At 32.4% G+C, this 15,062-nt stretch overlaps 1 protein-coding gene and 1 long non-coding RNA gene across 10 annotated transcripts in view; one reads left to right on the plus strand and one right to left on the minus strand.

The window, feature by feature from the left end:
• Positions 1–15,062, minus strand: part of LOC127718574 (serine/threonine-protein phosphatase 6 regulatory ankyrin repeat subunit C-like) — a 184,171-nt gene that overhangs the window by 61,445 nt on the left and 107,664 nt on the right. The gene's annotated exons all lie outside the window — the stretch shown is intronic.
• The window catches only part of LOC127718578 (uncharacterized), a 61,419-nt gene continuing 49,052 nt past the window's right edge, over positions 2,696–15,062 (plus strand). The window contains exon 1 of the long non-coding RNA XR_007989915.1: positions 2,696–2,837. This is a non-coding gene — a long non-coding RNA (uncharacterized LOC127718578). The remainder of the gene's footprint in view (positions 2,838–15,062) is intronic.

Genomic DNA, 15,062 nt, shown 5'->3' on the forward strand with positions numbered 1-15,062 from the left:
AATCCGGGTCACAAACAGCAATAGTCATAAATCGATTTAACTGAAACAAACCCTGGTCACAAACCAAAACCGAGGGAAACACATCAACTATAAGAGGAAAAAAAAGGGAACTGAAGACACTGAACTGCTGCAAAAACAAATGCCAACATACAAAGAAACGGACTATCAATCCACCATTTTCTACATAAGAAAATGCCTGTACCAAGTCAGGAATATGACAGTTGTTATCAATTTGTTTGATGTGTTTGAGCTTTTGATTTTGCCATTTGCTTAGGGACTTTCCGTTTAGAATTTTCCTCAGAGTTCGGTATTTTTGTTATTTTACTTTTTGATAACAACTGCCATATTCCTGACTTGGTACAGGACATTTTAAGAAAAAAATATTGGTTGAACCTGGTTTTATGGTTAGCCAAACCTCCCGCTTATATGGCAATATACCGCTAAAATGACAACACTACGTGACAGGAATACATAACAACTAAACGCAAGAACACTCAGAACAGAGACATACATAAATAAATAATATTATAGTGCATTACAACATGTAAACCACAGAATAACAATGGACACCTCTCGTTCAAAACTATACGGAGACCTTTCCATGTCTTGATTTAGACAACAGATGTTATATTTCGTTGGACACTTAAATTCGAGGATAAAACCATCCACGAAAACCACAAATATTGGTACCCCACGAATAAAAATACTTTCACAGTATTATAAAGTTATTAAATAAAACTATTAATGTTTGCAGAAGATGAAAATGGTAACCCCTTTGCAGTGCAACCTAATGATGCCATACCCAGAGATGTAATAGTAGAAAATTAATCAATTGCAAGATGAAGGATTGTCCTTTCAAGACAGCATTGCAAATTTTCTGAGAAGATTATTTCCAGAAGGTTATGAACCATATCTGTTCCGTAAAGACACACCAGAGTCGTATTTGGACATGCTAAGAAATATAGAGACCTAGTTCAAAAACTAAAACAAGAGGGTAGAGACTTTACATACTATCTGTATATACCTGAAGAGGATCCAGCAAAAAAACAATATTCATTATGAAAGAGGTGACCATAACCAGATTTTGAAGTGAATAGCAACATCCACTAGAGAGTGTAATAAACAGCTGCGCCATGAGCGCATGATACGCCCGTCGTCTTGTGTGTGAATTTTTATGCAATAAGCATAAATAGTTTCTGACATACGGCGTGACATGGGAAAACCCCCCTTTTTTTTTTACAAAAAACTCAATATCTATAAAATAAAATTTTAAATCAAAACCAAAAAGTATACAGATCTTTAGATTAATATAACTAAGAAGTGTGTAAAATTTTAAGCAATAATCATAAATCGTTTTTGAGATACGGCGAGACATGTGAAAACACCCCTTTTAAAAAAAAAAATCAATATCTCAAAAATAACATTTTGAATCAAAACCAAAAAGTATACAGATCTTTAGATTAATATAACTAAGAAGTGTGTAAAATTTTAAGCAATAATCATAAATCATTTTTGAGATATGGCGCGACATGTGAAAAACCCCTCCCCCTTTTTTTACAAAATACTCAATAACTCAAAAATAAAATTTTGAATCAAAACCAAAAAGTATACAGATCTTAAGGTTAATATAACTAAGAAGTGTGTAAAGTTTTAAACAATAATCATAAACTGTTTTTGAGATACGGCGCGACATGTGAAAAACCCCTCCCCCTTTTTAACAAAATACTCAATAACTCAAAAATAAAATTTTGAATCATCACCAAAAAGTATACAGATCTTAAGATTAATATAACTAAGAAGTGTGTAAAGTTTTAAGCAATAATCATAAATTGTTTTTGAGATACGGCGCGACATGTGAAAAAAAAACACACACCTGTTTTAGTTACTAAGTCCCGTAACTCAAAAAGTTTTAATCTTATTTTCACCAAAATGTATACAGATCGTTTGACCATCATAAGAAACAACTATGTTAAGTTTCATGAAATTTGGATAAGTCATTCTCAAGTTACGGTGCGACATGTTTATGCCAGACAGACAGACGGACGGACAGACGGACAGACAGACGGACGGACGCCGGACATTTGTATAACATAATACGTCCCGTCAAAAATTTGACGGGCGTATAAAAATGCATCGCTGGTTTCTGAAGCTTTTGACAAAGTAATATTGAATAAAAACACTAGCTTGACTCATACAGCCCTTACTGGTCAAAGACCGCAGTCTGTTGAGGATGCAGAAAAAATATTATTATCATATCAAGTTGCAGTTAGCATGGAACAAAATAACTTTGACGAAGAAGCAGAATATGTTCGTTCCATTGCTGGATGGCATGAAGCATCAGATGGACGTGGCCTAAGTCAATTCCAAAGATCAAAGTATAACTATCAGATGCTGAACTACATCATTGACAATTTCATTCCATGGCACAGAGAGAATTACAACTTCATGTATATAGATATCAACAGGTACTTATATATTTGAAATTAATAATGGATAGTGTGTTGAACTTGATACCATGATAAAAAAGCATTCTGAGAGTATTGCATGGCAATACATAGTCCCCTACCGGTTGAAAATTCATTGTACTGGAACAAAATGCTAACTTGATTTTTAACTTGTCATGGTGTAAACTATATAGCAAATATCAAGTCAATATCTTCAAGCATGACGAAAAAAAGTGTGGAAAACTGATTATTTAAGGTAGATCATCGGTATATATTTTTTGAGATAGAATTTTCTTATACTTTGCCAAAATGAAGATTTTAATATGCTTTTTTCAAAAATGTAATAAAAAGTATGGGTCACCGTGCTATTTTTCAAGCTATGAGTCGTTGAAAGTTGCCTAAATCTGGTTAGATTGTTCATGAAAAAAAACATTTGTATGCATAAAAAGAAATCTATGATATAGGATTTTGAAATAAATAGTGAGAAGATAGGTTTTATAACATGTTTTAAGAAAATAAAAAGAAAAAATGGTGTCACCGAACTTGTTTTCTTGCTACAAGTAAAAATAAAAAATTTCCCTATCAAGCCAGTGTAATTTTTTACTAAAAGAGTTATCTCCCCTTAAATGGCTTAGTTGAAAAAAATGATTCCAAAACACAAAATTTAATATATGTTGGAATATTTTGAATAATACAATAAATCACCAAGTTTTCTTTAAATAAATAAACAGTGTGACAAATAAATTGCAAATCTGTCTCCTAATTTGCAGATTTGGGCAAATAACTAGACCGATTGTGTACTGCGATTGTACAATCCAAGATGGCGGTATACCATGAATCTACCTTAAGTGAATTTTTGAAGTCCAAGGACCATAACTCTGCACAAAATCATCAGACCGGTACAAAATTCGAACTTGATCTGTAACTTGCCATGATAAAACTATATACCAATTATCAAATCAATATCTTCAAGCATGACGAAAAAAAGTGTGGAAAACTGATTATTTAAGTGAATTTTTCGAAATCCAAGGAATATAACTCTGCACAAAATGATCAGACCGGAACAAAATTCGAACTTGATCTGTAACTTGTCATGATAAAACTATATATCAATTATCAAATCAATATCTTCAAGCATGCAGAAAAAAGTGCGGAAAACAGATTATTTGAGTGAATTTTCTAAGTCCAAGGACTATAACTCTGCACAAAATCATCAGAACGGAACAAAATTCAACCTGATCTGTAACTTGTCATGATAAAACAATACATTAAATATCAAATCAATATCTTCAAGCACGAAAAAAAAAGTGTGGGAAACTGATTTGCCGGACTGACGGATGGACAGACAGACAGACAGACAGACAGACAGAGAGACAGACAGACAGACAGACGGATTGCAAACCTAAAGTCCCCTTCGACTTCGTCAGTAGGGGACTAAAAAGAAGTAACATTACCATTAAAACAGACTGACTGCAATTTGATCTTAAGCACAAAGTATATTGTGCAACTATTTAAGCGAAAAAAGTAGCATCTCAGTAATGGCAATATTCAGAATGATATTACAGAAGGTGCTTATGTAAATGAATGTTATTTATGGGTCTATATGACATGCTATCTGGGTCCTACCAATTACACAACTTGTTTCGAAAAATGAATATTAACAAGAGGCTAATGAGAGCCTGATATCGCTCACCAGTCTGTAAGATCAGTTTCTGGCACTTGACTTATTTGTAGATCTTACTGTGCTGAACAATTTTGTCATTTACACTTTCTCTCTTTCTATAATAGTATTAAAGATAATACATAACCCAAAACTGTAAAATTTTCTAAAAATTAACTATTTCTGGACAGTAACCCAACAATAAGTTGTCCTATTGGTTTGAAGATTACTTGACAGGTAGATCTAAACCTGTTTAACACTTTCACCTATGTCAGCTTTGCTCTTACTGCTTTAGTTTTTGAGATGAAAGCCAAAAACTTCATTTGCCCCTATGTTCGATTTTTAGAAACTGCCACCCTGTTTATGAATGGATATAATCCCCGAATACAATCTATAAACTAGATACCCTAAGGAACATTCAATTCAAATTTTTAAGTATTTGGCAAAGTAGTTTCAGAGAAGAAGATTTTTGAAAAAGTAATTGGACTTCCACAAAAAATGTAAAAAAAAAAACGTTTTAAGGGTAATAACTCCTCAAGGGGTCAATTGACTATTTTGATCATGTTGACTTATTTGTATTTCTTACTTAGCTGAACAATTATTGCCATTTATACTTTCTCTCTATCTATTATAATATTAAAGAAAATAACCAAAAACAGTAAAATTTAATAAAATCAACTATTTCCAACAGTAGCCCAAAAATGGGTTGTCCAACTCGTCTGAAAATTTCATAACAGATAGATCATGACAACCCATTTATCACTTTAACTCTCTTTCACTTTTGCTCTAACTGCTGTAGTTTTTGAGATATAAGCCAAAAACTGATTTTGTCCCCTATGTTCTATCTTTTGCCATGACGGCCATGTTTGTTGATGGATCAAAACTTCGGATACAATTTATAAACTAGATACCATAAGGAACATTCAGTTAAAGTTTGGAAGTATTTGGCCTAGTAGTTTCAGAGAAGAAGATTTTTGAAAAAGTAATAGACTTGCATGAAAAAATGTAAAAAATAAACATTTCAAGGGCAAGTCTATTACTTAAGGAGTCAATTGACTATTTTGATCATTTGACTTATTTGTAGATCTCACTTAGCTAACATTTTTGACATTTATACTTTCTCTCTATCTATTATAATATTAAGGATAATAACCAAAAACAGTAAAATTTTATAAAAATATACTATTTCGGACAGTAACCCTACAATGGGTGGTCCAATTGGTCTGAAAATTTCATAGCAGATAGATCTTGACTTATTCATCACTTTAACTCCTTGTCACTTTTGCTCTAACTGCTATCGTTTTTGAGATAAAAGCCAAAAACTGCATTTGACCCCTATGATCTATTTTTAGCCATGGCAGCCAAGTTTATTAATGGATCAAAACTTCGGATATAATTTATAAACCAGTTACCCTAAGGAACATTCAGTTAAAGTTTAAAAGTATTAGGCCCAGTAGTTTCAGGGGAGAAGATTTTTAAATGTTAGCAAACATGATGAACAAATTGTGTAAAATTGTCTTTAAAGGGCAATAACTCCTTAAGGGGTCAATTGACAATTTTGGTCATAGAAACTTTTTTTTAGATCTTACTTAACTGAACATTTTTTACAGTTTATCTTTATCTTCAATAATATTCAAGATAACCAAAAACTGCAAAATTTCCTTAAAATTACCAATTTAGTGGCAGCAACCCAACAATGGGTTGTTCCATTCGTCTGAAAATTTCAGGGCTGATAGATCTTGGCTTATTGAACATTTTTACCCCATGTCAGATTTGCTCTAAATGCTTTAGTTTTTGAGATATGAGCCAAAAACTGCATTTGACCCCTATGATCTATTTTTAGCCATGGCAGCCAAGTTTATTAATGGATCAAAACTTCGGATATAATTTATAAACCAGTTACCCTAAGGAACATTCAGTTAAAGTTTAAAAGTATTAGGCCCAGTAGTTTCAGGGTAGAAGATTTTTAAATGTTAGCAAACATGATGAACAAATTGTGTAAAATTGTCTTTAAAGGGCAATAACTCCTTAAGGGGTCAATTGACAATTTTGGTCATAGAAACTTTTTTTTAGATCTTACTTAACTGAACATTTTTTACAGTTTATCTTTATCTTCAATAATATTCAAGATAACCAAAAACTGCAAAATTTCCTTAAAATTACCAATTTAGTGGCAGCAACCCAACAATGGGTTGTTCCATTCGTCTGAAAATTTCAGGGCTGATAGATCTTGGCTTATTGAACATTTTTACCCCATGTCAGATTTGCTCTAAATGCTTTAGTTTTTGAGATATGAGCCAAAAACTGCATTTGACCCCTATGTTCTATTTTTAGCCATGGCGGCCATGTTTGTTGATGGATCAAAACTTCGGATACATTTTATAAACTAGATACACTAAGGAACATTCAGTTAAAGTTTGAAGGTATTTGGCCCAGTAGTTTCAGAGGGGAAGATTGTTGAAATAGTTTACAACGACGACAGACGACGGACGCCAAGTGATGGCATAAGCTCACATGGGGCCTGAAGGGCCCCGGTAAGCTAAAACTGCATTCACATAGATGTAGTATTGTAATTTCATTCATTCATAAATATTTATATAGTTCAAGAGTTCATGAACGTGTTTTGTTGATAGACATAGCAGATAAGGGCGCGTCGTTTCGCAATATGTATTTGTGTTGATTAGTTAGCTCGAGCATTATATTAAAGGATGTTAACCAGTACACATGGCTTGTCTCTTAGTTAATATATATAGGCTACCAACGTTACATTGGCGACGAGGATAAAAGAGTTGGAAATGGAGAAAAATGTATTTTATGGATTTATTAATTAGTGACACTGATAATTAAACCATGGCTGCATCTTTACCAATTTTTCCGAGTTTTCCGGTACATGAGAACAATGCTGAAATAAGGTGGCGTAAATGGATAAGTAGACAAGAAAATTTATTCATCGGTTTAAACATAAAGGATAGCAAAAGACAAAGAGTACTATTGTTGCATTACGCTGGAGAAGATGTAAACGAAGTCTTTGATACCCTTGACAATACAGGAGAAGACTTTGCTGCCGCTAAACACAAGTTAACAGATTACTTTGCTCCCAAGAAGAATACAGAATACGAAATTTACAAATTTAGGCAAGCCAAACAGACATCTGATGAAACTATCGACAGTTTTCACACAAGATTACGCCAGCTAGCTGTAAACTGTGAATTTACTGAAACATCTAAAGAAGTGAAATCGCAAATAATCCAAGGTTGTCATTCAACGAGACTAAGACGAAAGGCTCTCCAGGAAGACACGACCCTTGAAGGATTAATTTCATCAGCTAGAGCATTAGAACTTTCTGAAAAACAGGCAACGGAAATTGAACAATCAGACAAACAATCCGCAAATGCTGTGAGAAAAGGAGGTGGAAAACGTCGCAACGGACCACGATTTCTATAGACACAAATGGACCAAAAGAAAAAGACTACTTGCAGAAACTGTGGAGGTGAATTTCTGCATGCAAATAAGTGTCCAGCATTTGGAAAAATTTGTAACTCTTGTAAAAAGATGAATCATATCGCCGCTGTATGCAGATCCAAACGTGATGGAACTAACACTTACAAAAGAAAAGTCAATAAAGTTGAAAATTATGAATATGATGATGCTCATGACAGCAGTTCGGATGATGGATACATATTCGGATTAAGAGAAAATACTGTGAACAAAGTACAGAAAGGACAACCGAAAATCAACGTGAAAATCATTAATTCTAATGTGGATATTTTAATAGACACAGGATCCAGTATTTATGTTATTGATGAAAGCACATTCGAGAACATCAAGTGTAAACCAAAACTTTCTCACGCCGACACCAGAGTCTTCACATATGGATCAGATAAAAACTTGAAGTTGATGGGAAAATTTCATGCTACGACAGAGACTGACCATAAAATAACAACTGCACCGGTGTATGTGATGAAAGGAAGATATGGGAATTTATTGTGCTATGATACATCTGTTGACTCAAGCATAGTGCCAGTCATTTCTTCAGTAGCAAATAAACATGAAATATTATGCAATAAATATAGCGATGTGTTCAACGGAATTGGTAAATTAAAAGATGAAAAAGTGAAAATTCACATTGATGAAAGTGTAAAACCAGTTATTCAACCGCATAGGCATATTCCGTTTCACATATGTAAACAAGTGGAGGCAGAACACGAGAAACTCGAAAAGCAGGATATAATAGAAAAGATGGATGGACCAACACCCGAATTCTAGACAGTTCCGGGTGCCGATTTGTCTGGGTGCCGAAATATCTTGTTACCCCAACACCTTGGGTGTCCCCGATAGTTGTGGCCCCTAAACCGAAAAACAAGAACGAAATTCGATTATGCGTGGATATGAGGGAACCCAACAAGGCTATTTTGCATTCACGACATATTACACCAACGCTTGATGACATGATCTTGGATTTAAACGGATCTAACGTATTATCAAAAATGGACCTTCGAAGTGGATATCATCAATTGGAGTTGAACGAGGAATCCCGGAACATCACAACCTTCATGTCACACATAGGATTACGAAGATACAAACGACTCAGTTTTGGTGTTTCGTCAGCCGCAGAGTTATTCCAAAACACACTGAGTAATGCACTGGAAGGATTGGATGAAGTCCGAAATATATCCGATGATATTATCGTATTTGGAAGGAACCAGGACGAACATGATAAACGATTGAAAAAGCTATTTGCACGTCTTAAAGAGAAGAACTTGACATTGAATAAGGCAAAATGTGAATTTAACAAGAATAAACTGGAATTCTATGGTCACATTTTTAGTGCAGATGGCCACAGACCACAATTAAATTCCCCTATTAGTTCTTTATAACGTTTTGTTTCATTAAAAAAATTGCACCATGCATTTTTGTCAAATCTTTTGTGTGTGTAATGTATAGTACTAGTCCAAAAATATATACAAAATTCAGAAAGATTGAACCAATGACTCTTACAAATTTAGCCAATACACATCCATACCCCTATGGACAAGTCAAGAGATGTTCCGAAAACTGTAAATATCACCTTATTGCACCTGGCCTAATCACTCTTTCCATATCAAAATCAGTTAAAATACAACATCCAAAAGTTTATTTCACCTCTCTTCTTTTATTTCCACCCAAAAAAAACTAAGAAATGAGTGAGGAAAGGAAAGAAAAAAAAATAAGAAAAAATACACTCTAATTAAAAGGAACTATATTCGTGGACAACGAAAAGCGGGATCATTAATTGTGGTCTTGGGCCTATTAGGGGTCTAAAACTTGACCAATTCTAATAAAAGTTGGCATGATTTAAGCTTAGTGTATTATAAAACAGTTTACAAAGTTTCAAAGCCATATGATACCAATTATAAAAAATGTGGCATTTTTTATATCTGAACTTTGGGTGCTGAATTGTGGCGTTGAATTAGAACAATTTCAACTACCAAGTTTGGGCTTCTAAAAACCAAAATATACCAAAACTTACACTTTTTAGTGTCTCTATGTATAAGTTATCACCTATTAAAAGAAACAGATAGCATACTTCATGTTTCAGACTTATAAAAAATGGCCAGAAGTAAATTTTATATGAGCCTGTGCCAAAAAATAGAGGTTTTCAAATGAAGTGAGGCCTTATATGAAATGTAATATTTTTCACTTACCACAATTTTCTGAAGTTGTTAAGTTATAAAAAAACCTTTTACATGTTATAAATGTACTTTTAATGGAAATATAAGTTTCAAATAGCATAACACATGTGAATAAAATGGTCTTCAGCAATGTCAAGCTTAAAAAAACAGGTTGTCAATTTAGGTCGTTCTCCACATTTGCATATTAAAAAGCATATAAATGATATGGGAGATAGAGATATGCTTCTTTTTGCTCAAATCTTTGTTTAGATATGATAAAACATGGAGTCTGGATGTAACAAGACTGTCACTTTCAACTATATATGTAGACAGTATGATTTGATGCAAAGTTATTTACTTTACTTTTTAAAACCGGCAAAAAATTTCAGCCCCAAAAGGCCAATATTTTAACCACTAGCTATCAAACAAAAGAAAATAAAGGTAGTCTGTGAAACAGACAAGGTCAAACAACCAGAAATAAGTGCTTTTGATACAGATTCAGTGAAATCTGCTAAAAGGAATTCAACTTGTATGTGCATAGAACCTCATTTTTCACTTGCTTCATACTGACCGTTAGACTAAGACCATTAAAGCAGCACATTTTGCACTCTTATTCTGATTTTATCTACTTTTTTTTGTGTTCAGTGTTCAAAAATATGTTAAACATCTACATTAGATACCACAAAAACAAATAGAAAACCAGAAAAATCTGTCAGAGAGAAAGTAAGCATGCTACTTTTGTAAAAATATTGAAACAACTGAAAAAGTTCAATTTTTGGCATGTAGGCTGAAATGTCACTTTTTTACAAAATTTCTATCAAATAAAAATGGAAATCATTTATTCTCATGTAGTTTGACAAATTAATACCAATAGATCAATCAGGGAAGTTGTCAAAGTACAAATTCAATATTTCCTGAATTCACCTATTAGGGGTCTAAAACTTGACCAATTCTAATAAAACTTGGCATGATTTAAGCTTAGTGTATTATAAAACAGTTTACAAAGTTTCAAAGCCATATGATACCAATTATAAAAATTGTGGCATTTTTTATATCTGAACTTTGGGTGCTGAATTGTGGCGTTGAATTAGAACAATTTCAACTACCAAGTTTGGGCTTCTAAAAACCAAAATATACCAAAACTTACACTTTTTAGTGTCTCTATGTATAAGTTATCACCTATTAAAAGAAACAGATAGCATACTTCATGTTTCAGACTTATAAAATATGGCCAGAAGTAAATTTTATATGAGCCTGTGCCAAAAAATAGAGGTTTTCAAATGAAGTGAGGCCTTATATGAAATGTAATATTTTTCACTTACCACAATTTTCTGAAGTTGTTAAGTTATAAAAAAACCTTTTACATGTTATAAATGTACTTTTAATGGAAATATAAGTTTCAAATAGCATAACACATGTGAATAAAATGGTCTTCAGCAATGTCAAGCTTAAAAAAACAGGTTGTCAATTTAGGTCATTCTCCACATTTGCATATTAAAAAGCATATAAATGATATGGGAGATAGAGATATGCTTCTTTTTGCTCAAATCTTTGTTTAGATATGATAAAACATGGAGTCTGGATGTAACAAGACTGTCACTTTCAACTATATATGTAGACAGTATGATTTGATGCAAAGTTATTTACTTTACTTTTTAAAACCGGCATAAAATTTCAGCCCCAAAAGGCCAATATTTTAACCACTAGCTATCAAACAAAAGAAAATAAAGGTAGTCTGTGAAACAGACAAGGTCAAACAACCAGAAATAAGTGCTTTTGATACAGATTCAGTGAAATCTGCTAAAAGGAATTCAACTTGTATGTGCATAGAACCTCATTTTTCACTTGCTTCATACTGACCGTTAGACTAAGACCATTAAAGCAGCACATTTTGCACTCTTATTCTGATTTTATCTACTTTTTTTTGTTTTCAGTGTTCAAAAATGAGTTAAACATCTACATTAGATACCACAAACACAAATAGAAAACCAGAAAAATCTGTCAGAGAGAAAGTAAGCATGCTACTTTTGTAAAAATATTGAAACAACTGAAAAAGTTCAATTTTTGGCATGTAGGCTGAAATGTCACTTTTTTACAAAATTTCTATCAAATAAAAGTGGAAATCATTTATTCTCATGTAGTTTGACAAATTAATACCAATAGATCATTCAGGGAAGTTGTCAAAGTACAAATTCAATATTTCCTGAATTCACCTCTTAGGCCACAGACCACAATTAAATTCCCCTATTAGTTCTTTATAACGTTTTGTTTCATTAAAAAAATTGCACCATGCATTTTTGTCAAATCTTTTGTGTGTGTAATGTATAGTACTAGTCCAAAAATATATACAAAATTCAGAGAGATTGAACCAATGACTCTTACAAATTTAGCCAATACACATCCATACCCCTATGGACAAGTCAAGAGATGTTCCGAAAACTGTAAATATCACCTTATTGCACCTGGCCTAATCACTCTTTCCATATCAAAATCAGTTAAAATACAACATCCAAAAGTTTATTTCACCTCTCTTCTTTTATTTCCACCCAAAAAAAACTAAGAAATGAGTGAGGAAAGGAAAGAAAAAAAATTAAGAAAAAATACACTCTAATTAAAAGGAACTATATTCGTGGACAACGAAAAGCGGGATCATTAATTGTGGTCTTGGGCCTATTAGGGGTCTAAAACTTGACCAATTCTAATAAAAGTTGGCATGATTTAAGCTTAGTGTATTATAAAACAGTTTACAAAGTTTCAAAGCCATATGATACCAATTATAAAAAATGTGGCATTTTTTATATCTGAACTTTGGGTGCTGAATTGTGGCGTTGAATTAGAACAATTTCAACTACCAAGTTTGGGCTTCTAAAAACCAAAATATACCAAAACTTACACTTTTTAGTGTCTCTATGTATAAGTTATCACCTATTAAAAGAAACAGATAGCATACTTCATGTTTCAGACTTATAAAAAATGGCCAGAAGTAAATTTTATATGAGCCTGTGCCAAAAAATAGAGGTTTTCAAATGAAGTGAGGCCTTATATGAAATGTAATATTTTTCACTTACCACAATTTTCTGAAGTTGTTAAGTTATAAAAAAACCTTTTACATGTTATAAATGTACTTTTAATGGAAATATAAGTTTCAAATAGCATAACACATGTGAATAAAATGGTCTTCAGCAATGTCAAGCTTAAAAAAACAGGTTGTCAATTTAGGTCGTTCTCCACATTTGCATATTAAAAAGCATATAAATGATATGGGAGATAGAGATATGCTTCTTTTTGCTCAAATCTTTGTTTAGATATGATAAAACATGGAGTCTGGATGTAACAAGACTGTCACTTTCAACTATATATGTAGACAGTATGATTTGATGCAAAGTTATTTACTTTACTTTTTAAAACCGGCAAAAAATTTCAGCCCCAAAAGGCCAATATTTTAACCACTAGCTATCAAACAAAAGAAAATAAAGGTAGTCTGTGAAACAGACAAGGTCAAACAACCAGAAATAAGTGCTTTTGATACAGATTCAGTGAAATCTGCTAAAAGGAATTCAACTTGTATGTGCATAGAACCTCATTTTTCACTTGCTTCATACTGACCGTTAGACTAAGACCATTAAAGCAGCACATTTTGCACTCTTATTCTGATTTTATCTACTTTTTTTTGTGTTCAGTGTTCAAAAATATGTTAAACATCTACATTAGATACCACAAAAACAAATAGAAAACCAGAAAAATCTGTCAGAGAGAAAGTAAGCATGCTACTTTTGTAAAAATATTGAAACAACTGAAAAAGTTCAATTTTTGGCATGTAGGCTGAAATGTCACTTTTTTACAAAATTTCTATCAAATAAAAATGGAAATCATTTATTCTCATGTAGTTTGACAAATTAATACCAATAGATCAATCAGGGAAGTTGTCAAAGTACAAATTCAATATTTCCTGAATTCACCTATTAGGGGTCTAAAACTTGACCAATTCTAATAAAACTTGGCATGATTTAAGCTTAGTGTATTATAAAACAGTTTACAAAGTTTCAAAGCCATATGATACCAATTATAAAAATTGTGGCATTTTTTATATCTGAACTTTGGGTGCTGAATTGTGGCGTTGAATTAGAACAATTTCAACTACCAAGTTTGGGCTTCTAAAAACCAAAATATACCAAAACTTACACTTTTTAGTGTCTCTATGTATAAGTTATCACCTATTAAAAGAAACAGATAGCATACTTCATGTTTCAGACTTATAAAATATGGCCAGAAGTAAATTTTATATGAGCCTGTGCCAAAAAATAGAGGTTTTCAAATGAAGTGAGGCCTTATATGAAATGTAATATTTTTCACTTACCACAATTTTCTGAAGTTGTTAAGTTATAAAAAAACCTTTTACATGTTATAAATGTACTTTTAATGGAAATATAAGTTTCAAATAGCATAACACATGTGAATAAAATGGTCTTCAGCAATGTCAAGCTTAAAAAAACAGGTTGTCAATTTAGGTCATTCTCCACATTTGCATATTAAAAAGCATATAAATGATATGGGAGATAGAGATATGCTTCTTTTTGCTCAAATCTTTGTTTAGATATGATAAAACATGGAGTCTGGATGTAACAAGACTGTCACTTTCAACTATATATGTAGACAGTATGATTTGATGCAAAGTTATTTACTTTACTTTTTAAAACCGGCAATAATTTCAGCCCCAAAAGGCCAATATTTTAACCACTAGCTATCAAACAAAAGAAAATAAAGGTAGTCTGTGAAACAGACAAGGTCAAACAACCAGAAATAAGTGCTTTTGATACAGATTCAGTGAAATCTGCTAAAAGGAATTCAACTTGTATGTGCATAGAACCTCATTTTTCACTTGCTTCATACTGACCGTTAGACTAAGACCATTAAAGCAGCACATTTTGCACTCTTATTCTGATTTTATCTACTTTTTTTTGTTTTCAGTGTTCAAAAATGAGTTAAACATCTACATTAGATACCACAAACACAAATAGAAAACCAGAAAAATCTGTCAGAGAGAAAGTAAGCATGCTACTTTTGTAAAAATAGTGAAACAACTGAAAAAGTTCAATTTTTGGCATGTAGGCTGAAATGTCACTTTTTTACAAAATTTCTATCAAATAAAAGTGGAAATCATTTATTCTCATGTAGTTTGACAAATTAATACCAATAGATCATTCAGGGAAGTTGTCAAAGTACAAATTCAATATTTCCTGAATTCACCTCTTAGGCCACAGACCACAATTAAATTCCCCTATTAGTTCTTTATAACGTTTTGTTTCA

Source organism: Mytilus californianus, unplaced genomic scaffold, assembly GCF_021869535.1.
Source record: "Mytilus californianus isolate M0D057914Y unplaced genomic scaffold, xbMytCali1.0.p SCAF_10, whole genome shotgun sequence".
NCBI lineage: Eukaryota > Metazoa > Mollusca > Bivalvia > Mytilida > Mytilidae > Mytilus > Mytilus californianus.